We start from the raw sequence: 9,256 nt of genomic DNA on the forward strand, positions 1-9,256 counted from the left end.
GTGTCCGTGTCTGAGTGTCCGTGTCTGAGTGTCCGTGTCTGAGTGTGAGTTTAGCGTGTGTCTGAGTGTGAGTTTAGCGTGTGTGTCCGTGTCTGAGTGTGAGTTTAGCGCGTGTGTCCGTGTCTGAGTGTGAGTTTAGCGTGTGTGTCCGTGTCTGAGTGTCCGTGTCTCAGTGTGAGTTTAGCGCGTGTGTCCGTGTCTGAGTGTCCGTGTCTCAGTGTGAGTTTAGCGCGTGTGTCCGTGTCTGAGTGTCCGTGTCTGAGTGTCCGTGTCTGAGTGTCCGTGTCTGAGTGTGAGTTTAGCGTGTGTCCGTGTCTGAGTGTGAGTTTAGCGTGTGTCTGAGTGTGAGTTTAGCGTGTGTGTCCGTGTCTGAGTGTGAGTTTAGCGTGTGTCCGTGTCTGAGTGTGAGTTTAGCGTGTGTCTGAGTGTGAGTTTAGCGTGTGTGTCCGTGTCTGAGTGTGAGTTTAGCGTGTGTCCGTGTCTGAGTGTGAGTTTAGCGTGTGTGTCCGTGTCTGAGTGTCCGTGTCTCAGTGTGAGTTTAGCGTGTGTGTCCGTGTCTGAGTGTCCGTGTCTCAGTGTGAGTTTAGCGCGTGTGTCCGTGTCTGAGTGTCCGTGTCTGAGTGTCCGTGTCTGAGTGTCCGTGTCTGAGTGTGAGTTTAGCGTGTGTCCGTGTCTGAGTGTGAGTTTAGCGTGTGTCTGAGTGTGAGTTTAGCGTGTGTGTCCGTGTCTGAGTGTGAGTTTAGCGCGTGTCCGTGTCTGAGTGTGAGTTTAGCGCGTGTGTCCGTGTCTGAGTGTCCGTGTCTGAGTGTGAGTTTAGCGTGTGTGTCCGTGTCTGAGTGTGAGTTTAGCGTGTGTGTCCGTGTCTGAGTGTGAGTTTAGCGTGTGTCTGAGTGTGAGTTTAGCGTGTGTGTCCGTGTCTGAGTGTGAGTTTAGCGCGTGTCCGTGTCTGAGTGTGAGTTTAGCGTGTGTGTCCGTGTCTGAGTGTGAGTTTAGCGTGTGTCTGAGTGTGAGTTTAGCGTGTGTGTCCGTGTCTGAGTGTGAGTTTAGCGCGTGTCCGTGTCTGAGTGTGAGTTTAGCGCGTGTGTCCGTGTCTGAGTGTCCGTGTCTGAGTGTGAGTTTAGCGTGTGTGTCCGTGTCTGAGTGTGAGTTTAGCGTGTGTGTCCGTGTCTGAGTGTGAGTTTAGCGTGTGTGTCCGTGTCTGAGTGTGAGTTTAGCGTGTGTGTCCGTGTCTGAGTGTGAGTTTAGCGCGTGTCCGTGTCTGAGTGTGAGTTTAGCGCGTGTGTCCGTGTCTGAGTGTCCGTGTCTGAGTGTGAGTTTAGCGTGTGTGTCCGTGTCTGAGTGTGAGTTTAGCGTGTGTGTCCGTGTCTGAGTGTGAGTTTAGCGTGTGTCCGTGTCTGAGTGTCCGTGTCTGAGTGTGAGTTTAGCGTGTGTGTCCGTGTCTGAGTGTCCGTGTCTGAGTGTGAGTTTAGCGAGTGTGTCCGTGTCTGAGTGTCCGTGTCTGAGTGTGAGTTTAGCGAGTGTCCGTGTCTGAGTGTCCGTGTCTGAGTGTGAGTTTAGCGTGTGTGTCCGTGTCTGAGTGTCCGTGTCTGAGTGTGAGTTTAGCGCGTGTGTCCGTGTCTGAGTGTCCGTGTCTGAGTGTGAGTTTAGCGTGTGTGTCCGTGTCTGAGTGTCCGTGTCTGAGTGTGAGTTTAGCGAGTGTCCGTGTCTGAGTGTCCGTGTCTGAGTGTGAGTTTAGCGTGTGTCCGTGTCTGAGTGTGAGTTTAGCGTGTGTGTCCGTGTCTGAGTGTGAGTTTAGCGCGTGTGTCCGTGTCTGAGTGTCCGTGTCTGAGTGTGAGTTTAGCGTGTGTGTCCGTGTCTGAGTGTCCGTGTCTGAGTGTGAGTTTAGCGCGTGTGTCCGTGTCTGAGTGTGAGTTTAGCGCGTGTCCGTGTCTGAGTGTCCGTGTCTGAGTGTGAGTTTAGCGCGTGTCCGTGTCTGAGTGTCCGTGTCTGAGTGTGAGTTTAGCGTGTGTCCGTGTCTGAGTGTGAGTTTAGCGTGTGTGTCCGTGTCTGAGTGTGAGTTTAGCGCGTGTGTCCGTGTCTGAGTGTGAGTTTAGCGCGTGTCCGTGTCTGAGTGTCCGTGTCTCAGTGTGAGTTTAGCGCGTGTGTCCGTGTCTGAGTGTGAGTTTAGCGCGTGTGTCCGTGTCTGAGTGTCCGTGTCTGAGTGTGAGTTTAGCGTGTGTCCGTGTCTGAGTGTGAGTTTAGCGTGTGTGTCCGTGTCTGAGTGTGAGTTTAGTGAGTGTGTCCGTGTCTGAGTGTGAGTTTAGCGCGTGTGTCCGTGTCTGAGTGTCCGTGTCTCAGTGTGAGTTTAGCGCGTGTGTCCGTGTCTGAGTGTCCGTGTCTGAGTGTGAGTTTAGCGCTTGTGTCCGTGTCTGAGTGTCCGTGTCTGAGTGTGAGTTTAGCGTGTGTGTCCGTGTCTGAGTGTGAGTTTAGCGCTTGTGTCCGTGTCTGAGTGTCCGTGTCTGAGTGTGAGTTTAGCGTGTGTGTCCGTGTCTGAGTGTCCGTGTCTCAGTGTGAGTTTAGCGCGTGTGTCCGTGTCTGAGTGTCCGTGTCTCAGTGTGAGTTTAGCGCGTGTGTCCGTGTCTGAGTGTCCGTGTCTCAGTGTGAGTTTAGCGCGTGTGTCCGTGTCTGAGTGTCCGTGTCTCAGTGTGAGTTTAGCGCGTGTGTCCGTGTCTGAGTGTCCGTGTCTCAGTGTGAGTTTAGCGCGTGTGTCCGTGTCTGAGTGTCCGTGTCTGAGTGTCCGTGTCTGAGTGTCCGTGTCTGAGTGTCCGTGTCTGAGTGTCCGTGTCTGAGTGTGAGTTTAGCGTGTGTCTGAGTGTGAGTTTAGCGTGTGTATCCGTGTCTGAGTGTCCGTGTCTGAGTGTGAGTTTAGCGTGTGTCTGAGTGTGAGTTTAGCGTGTGTATCCGTGTCTGAGTGTCTGTGTCTGAGTGTGAGTTTAGCGTGTGTGTCCGTGTCTGAGTGTGAGTTTAGCGCGTGTCCGTGTCTGAGTGTGAGTTTAGCGCGTGTGTCCGTGTCTGAGTGTCCGTGTCTGAGTGTGAGTTTAGCGTGTGTGTCCGTGTCTGAGTGTGAGTTTAGCGTGTGTGTCCGTGTCTGAGTGTGAGTTTAGCGTGTGTGTCCGTGTCTGAGTGTGAGTTTAGCGTGTGTGTCCGTGTCTGAGTGTGAGTTTAGCGCGTGTCCGTGTCTGAGTGTGAGTTTAGCGCGTGTGTCCGTGTCTGAGTGTCCGTGTCTGAGTGTGAGTTTAGCGTGTGTGTCCGTGTCTGAGTGTGAGTTTAGCGTGTGTGTCCGTGTCTGAGTGTGAGTTTAGCGTGTGTGTCCGTGTCTGAGTGTCCGTGTCTGAGTGTGAGTTTAGCGTGTGTGTCCGTGTCTGAGTGTCCGTGTCTCAGTGTGAGTTTAGCGTGTGTGTCCGTGTCTGAGTGTCCGTGTCTGAGTGTGAGTTTAGCGTGTGTGTCCGTGTCTGAGTGTCCGTGTCTCAGTGTGAGTTTAGCGTGTATGTCTGAGTGTGAGTTTAGCGTGTGTGTCCGTGTCTGAGTGTCCGTGTCTCAGTGTGAGTTTAGCGCGTGTGTCCGTGTCTGAGTGTCCGTGTCTGAGTGTCCGTGTCTGAGTGTGAGTTTAGCGTGTGTCTGAGTGTGAGTTTAGCGTGTGTGTCCGTGTCTGAGTGTGAGTTTAGCGTGTGTCCGTGTCTGAGTGTGAGTTTAGCGTGTGTGTCCGTGTCTGAGTGTCCGTGTCTCAGTGTGAGTTTAGCGCGTGTGTCCGTGTCTGAGTGTCCGTGTCTCAGTGTGAGTTTAGCGCGTGTGTCCGTGTCTGAGTGTCCGTGTCTGAGTGTCCGTGTCTGAGTGTCCGTGTCTGAGTGTGAGTTTAGCGTGTGTCCGTGTCTGAGTGTGAGTTTAGCGTGTGTCTGAGTGTGAGTTTAGCGTGTGTGTCCGTGTCTGAGTGTGAGTTTAGCGTGTGTCCGTGTCTGAGTGTGAGTTTAGCGTGTGTCTGAGTGTGAGTTTAGCGTGTGTGTCCGTGTCTGAGTGTGAGTTTAGCGTGTGTCCGTGTCTGAGTGTGAGTTTAGCGTGTGTGTCCGTGTCTGAGTGTCCGTGTCTCAGTGTGAGTTTAGCGTGTGTGTCCGTGTCTGAGTGTCCGTGTCTCAGTGTGAGTTTAGCGCGTGTGTCCGTGTCTGAGTGTCCGTGTCTGAGTGTCCGTGTCTGAGTGTCCGTGTCTGAGTGTGAGTTTAGCGTGTGTCCGTGTCTGAGTGTGAGTTTAGCGTGTGTCTGAGTGTGAGTTTAGCGTGTGTGTCCGTGTCTGAGTGTGAGTTTAGCGTGTGTCCGTGTCTGAGTGTGAGTTTAGCGTGTGTCTGAGTGTGAGTTTAGCGCGTGTCCGTGTCTGAGTGTGAGTTTAGCGCGTGTCCGTGTCTGAGTGTGAGTTTAGCGTGTGTGTCCGTGTCTGAGTGTCCGTGTCTGAGTGTCCGTGTCTGAGTGTCCGTGTCTGAGTGTGAGTTTAGCGTGTGTCTGAGTGTGAGTTTAGCGTGTGTGTCCGTGTCTGAGTGTCCGTGTCTGAGTGTGAGTTTAGCGTGTGTGTCCGTGTCTGAGTGTCCGTGTCTGAGTGTGAGTTTAGCGCGTGTGTCCGTGTCTGAGTGTCCGTGTCTGAGTGTCCGTGTCTGAGTGTCCGTGTCTGAGTGTGAGTTTAGCGCGTGTGTCCGTGTCTGAGTGTCCGTGTCTGAGTGTCCGTGTCTGAGTGTCCGTGTCTGAGTGTCCGTGTCTGAGTGTGAGTTTAGCGTGTGTCTGAGTGTGAGTTTAGCGTGTGTGTCCGTGTCTGAGTGTCCGTGTCTGAGTGTGAGTTTAGCGTGTGTGTCCGTGTCTGAGTGTGAGTTTAGCGTGTGTGTCCGTGTCTGAGTGTCCGTGTCTGAGTGTGAGTTTAGCGTGTGTCCGTGTCTGAGTGTGAGTGTGAGTTAGCGTGTGTGTCCGTGTCTGAGTGTCCGTGTCTCAGTGTGAGTTTAGCGCGTGTGTCCGTGTCTGAGTGTCCGTGTCTCAGTGTGAGTTTAGCGTGTGTGTCCGTGTCTGAGTGTCCGTGTCTGAGTGTGAGTTTAGCGTGTGTGTCCGTGTCTGAGTGTCCGTGTCTCAGTGTGAGTTTAGCGCGTGTGTCCGTGTCTGAGTGTCCGTGTCTGAGTGTGAGTTTAGCGTGTGTCCGTGTCTGAGTGTGAGTTTAGCGTGTGTGTCCGTGTCTGAGTGTGAGTTTAGCGTGTGTCCGTGTCTGAGTGTGAGTTTAGCGCGTGTGTCCGTGTCTGAGTGTCCGTGTCTGAGTGTGAGTTTAGCGTGTGTGTCCGTGTCTGAGTGTCCGTGTCTCAGTGTGAGTTTAGCGCGTGTGTCCGTGTCTGAGTGTCCGTGTCTGAGTGTGAGTTTAGCGTGTGTCTGAGTGTGAGTTTAGCGTGTGTGTCCGTGTCTGAGTGTCCGTGTCTGAGTGTGAGTTTAGCGTGTGTGTCCGTGTCTGAGTGTGAGTTTAGCGTGTGTGTCCGTGTCTGAGTGTGAGTTTAGCGTGTGTGTCTGAGTGTGAGTTTAGCGTGTGTGTCCGTGTCTGAGTGTCCGTGTCTGAGTGTGAGTTTAGCGTGTGTCCGTGTCTGAGTGTCCGTGTCTGAGTGTGAGTTTAGCGTGTGTGTCTGAGTGTGTTTAGCGTGTGTGTCCGTGTCTGAGTGTGAGTTTAGCGTGTGTGTCCGTGTCTGGGTGTGAGTTGAGCGTGTGTCTGAGTGTGAGTTTAGCGTGTGTGTCCGTGTCTGAGTGTGAGTTGAGCGTGTGTCTGTGTCTGAGTGTGAGTTTAGCGTGTGTGTCTGAGTGTGAGTTTAGCGTGTGTGTCCGTGTCTGAGTGTGAGTTTAGCGTGTGTGTCTGAGTGTGAGTTTAGCGTGTGTGTCTGAGTGTGAGTTTAGCGTGTGTTTCCATGTCTGAGTGTGAGTTTAGCGTGTGTGTCTGAGTGTGAGTTTAGCGTGTGTGTCTGAGTGTGAGTTTAGCGTGTGTTTCCATGTCTGAGTGTGAGTTTAGCGTGTGTGTCTGAGTGTGAGTTTAGCGTGTGTTTCCATGTCTGAGTGTGAGTTTAGCGTGTGTGTCTGAGTGTGAGTTTAGCGTGAAGCGCTTCATGAGGCTTCAGAGGAACTCTTTGAAGTTCTCCGTGAGATCTGGGATTTCAACACTGATGCATGCTGGGATTGAGAAGATCAGAGCTTCATCTCTGGCTTTCCTTCACCACTCAAAGCCCAAAGTAAGTACCAAAATGAAAAACATGTATAAATATTTTCTTAGTAATGTTGATTTATTAATATTGCCTTGATGAAGGGTTGGTTTTATTCAAAAGTCTCATTTGTTAACAATAGTTGATGCATGCACTAGCAATGAACAATATACCTATTATTAATGTTATTTAAAGTACGATTCACTGTTCATTTTTGTTCATGTTTGTTGCATTTAACTAATGTTAACAGTTTTGTATTAATAAAAGTTGACATTTAAAATGTAAGTAAATGTTGTTCATTGTTAGTTCACATTAATTTATGTAAGGTAACTAATATTAAAGAATGAAACATCGTTGGGTTATTATTTACAGCATGTACTTACTATAGGGTTAGGGTGGGATTAGGGTTTGGTGAGGGTTAGTTGCATGTAATTATGCATAATTTACTGTTATTACTATGGTAATGTCATGAACTGCTCCGAGACTCGAAGGTGAGATCCAAATGCAGCTTTTATTATGGGCAATCCATAGGCGTAATCCAAAGTACAGGGAATGGGTCAAAACACAGGTAGGCAGTCCAAACAAACAAACAAACAAACAAACAAACAAAAACAGAACAGGCGGGGGTCAGAGGCAAGAGAGTAATCCACGGAACAGGCAAGAAATCCCAAAACCCTTTTAATGCATTCAGGTCCGTTTCGACCCGAACCCTAACTGCTTTACACTAAATAATGCTGATTTTTATTTCTTTTTTAATTGATCTATTAGTTATATTTGTCTCAAATTACGTCTTGAAAATAAATTCATCTTCTTTTCTACACTCACACACACGTTTTCCTTCCCACTGGGGAAGACCAAATGGTCTAAATTTGAAAAAGGGTTTGAAAAAGAAGTCCAGATTTATATAACGATCTCTTTATGATATTTTTGAAGCAATGTCAATGGAGGGACAGACATCTCTCTGATTTCTTTAAAAATATCTTTATTTGGGTTTCAATGATGAACAAAAGTCTTGTGTGTTTGGAGCAACGGCAGGGCGAGTAAATGATGACCGAATCTTGGGTGAACGAACCGTTTAAGGTCGTCGTGTTTTACTGTAGTTGTGTTCCTCAGGGTGTTTTATTCTATAGTGTGTTGAGTTTTATCATTTGTGTCCCTGTCGTCTGTCTCCATCTGCAGTGATCAGAGGAGTGTGTGTGTGTGTGTGTGTGTGTGTGTGTGTGTTTCTGGACATATGTCCACATCTTCTGCTGGACCGTGAGCTGACCACTGTCTCATTAGCATATGCTAATGAGGCCACAGGAAGCCCATCAGTTTCTGTTTGTCTGGACGTCACACCAGCGATAGATCAGGGTGAGTGTCGGAGTGTCAGATGATCAGTGTGTGTGTCTGTGTGTGTGTGTGTGACATGATGAGATAATGCTCTGTGTGATTCAGTCTACAGAGTGTGTGTGTGTGTCTCTCTCTCTCTCTTTCTCTCTCTCTCTCTCTCTCTCTCTCTCTCTCGCTCTCTCTCTCTCTCGCTCTCGCTCTCTCTCTCTCTCTCCCGCTCTCTCTCTCTCTCTTTCTCTTTCTACACATTTTTTGTAAAAAAAAAAATTTTGTGTGTGACATCATGTTTTAAACATCTAAAACATGCATTAAATAAACAATTTTAAATATTGAAGTCGGTAAAACATTTTATTAAAGGGGGGGTACAATGGTGTTTCATGTATTCAGAGTTGTTTACACTGTTAAAGAGATGGATTCTCATGCTAAACATGGGCAAAGTTTTAAAAAAATATTTTGGACGAATAACGGAGAATTTCTATGCTGAAAATCTTACTTCCGGGTTGGTACAAGTTTCGGCTGGTTTTTTTTAGATCATGGATCTAATGACGTAGATAAGAGTGGAACTCCTTATATGAGCATTTCTCTCGGAAAAGCTCGCCCGCGCGCACGTCGACCAGAGGAGAGCGAGACCGCGCACATCAACGCGCTTCAACAGGAAATCATCGGCAGCGCTGCATAGGATTTGTTCAAGAATGTCTCCAAGAAAGTGTGTATTTGGATGTGAGGGAAAGCTTACCGTGTTCAGTTTTCCAAAGAACCCAGAGTTACAGGAACAGTGGATGCAGTTTGTTTTTCCGGGGCAGCAACGGAGTGTAGGAAGTGCGGTTGTGTGTTCTGGTCGTTTCAGTGACGAATGTTTTATTAACAAGGCTCAGGTCGACGCTGGATTTGCAAATCGTTTGCTATTAAAACGTGGAGCGGTCCCAGTGATAAAAGACCCCAGTCATGTAAGTACAACTGGATCAGATTTCTGTCTTTTGCTGGAAATCAAGCACTACCGCTTGACTCTATAGCTCCGCCTCCAGGACCTCGGCTTTTTCCGGAGAGAATCGGAAAGCTGTATTTTTCTTTTCTAAATATAATAAAACTAAACACTTTTTTGAGATATTAAGGATGCACTACTACTCTATAGGTACTCAAGATTAACATGAGATTAGGTGAAACTGTGCATGTTATGTACCCTTTAAGAAATCAACACTTCAGTAAGAAAGCAATAAATTGATCAAAAATGACAGTAAAATGTTACAAAATATTTTTTATTTAAAATAAATGCTGTTCTTTTGAACTTTGCATGATGCTAAAAATTCAGTGTTGAATCATAGGAATAAATGACATTTTACAATATATCTTTACATAGAAAACAGTTGTTTTAAATTCAAATGATAAAATTTTGCAATTTTTATTGTATTTTTGATCAAATAAATGCATGAAAACATGAAACATGAAAAAAACTTACTGACACCAAACATTCGAATGGTTGTGTATATTGAAAACAAATGTTTATTTATTTAATGTTTTAAGCTACATTTCAAATCCCAGGATATTCTGTGGAAATAAAATCCCTCTTTTCTGTCCCAGTAAAGATACCAAGTCTGATCGTCATGACTGATGACTGAGCTCACGTGTTTCTGGAATATTCAGGGAGAAATGAGACTAATCGGTTTAGTGCACTCACAGTGCAGCAGGAC

The sequence above is a fragment of the Squalius cephalus genome (assembly GCF_949319135.1).
Source record: "Squalius cephalus genome assembly, chromosome: 10".
NCBI lineage: Eukaryota > Metazoa > Chordata > Actinopteri > Cypriniformes > Leuciscidae > Squalius > Squalius cephalus.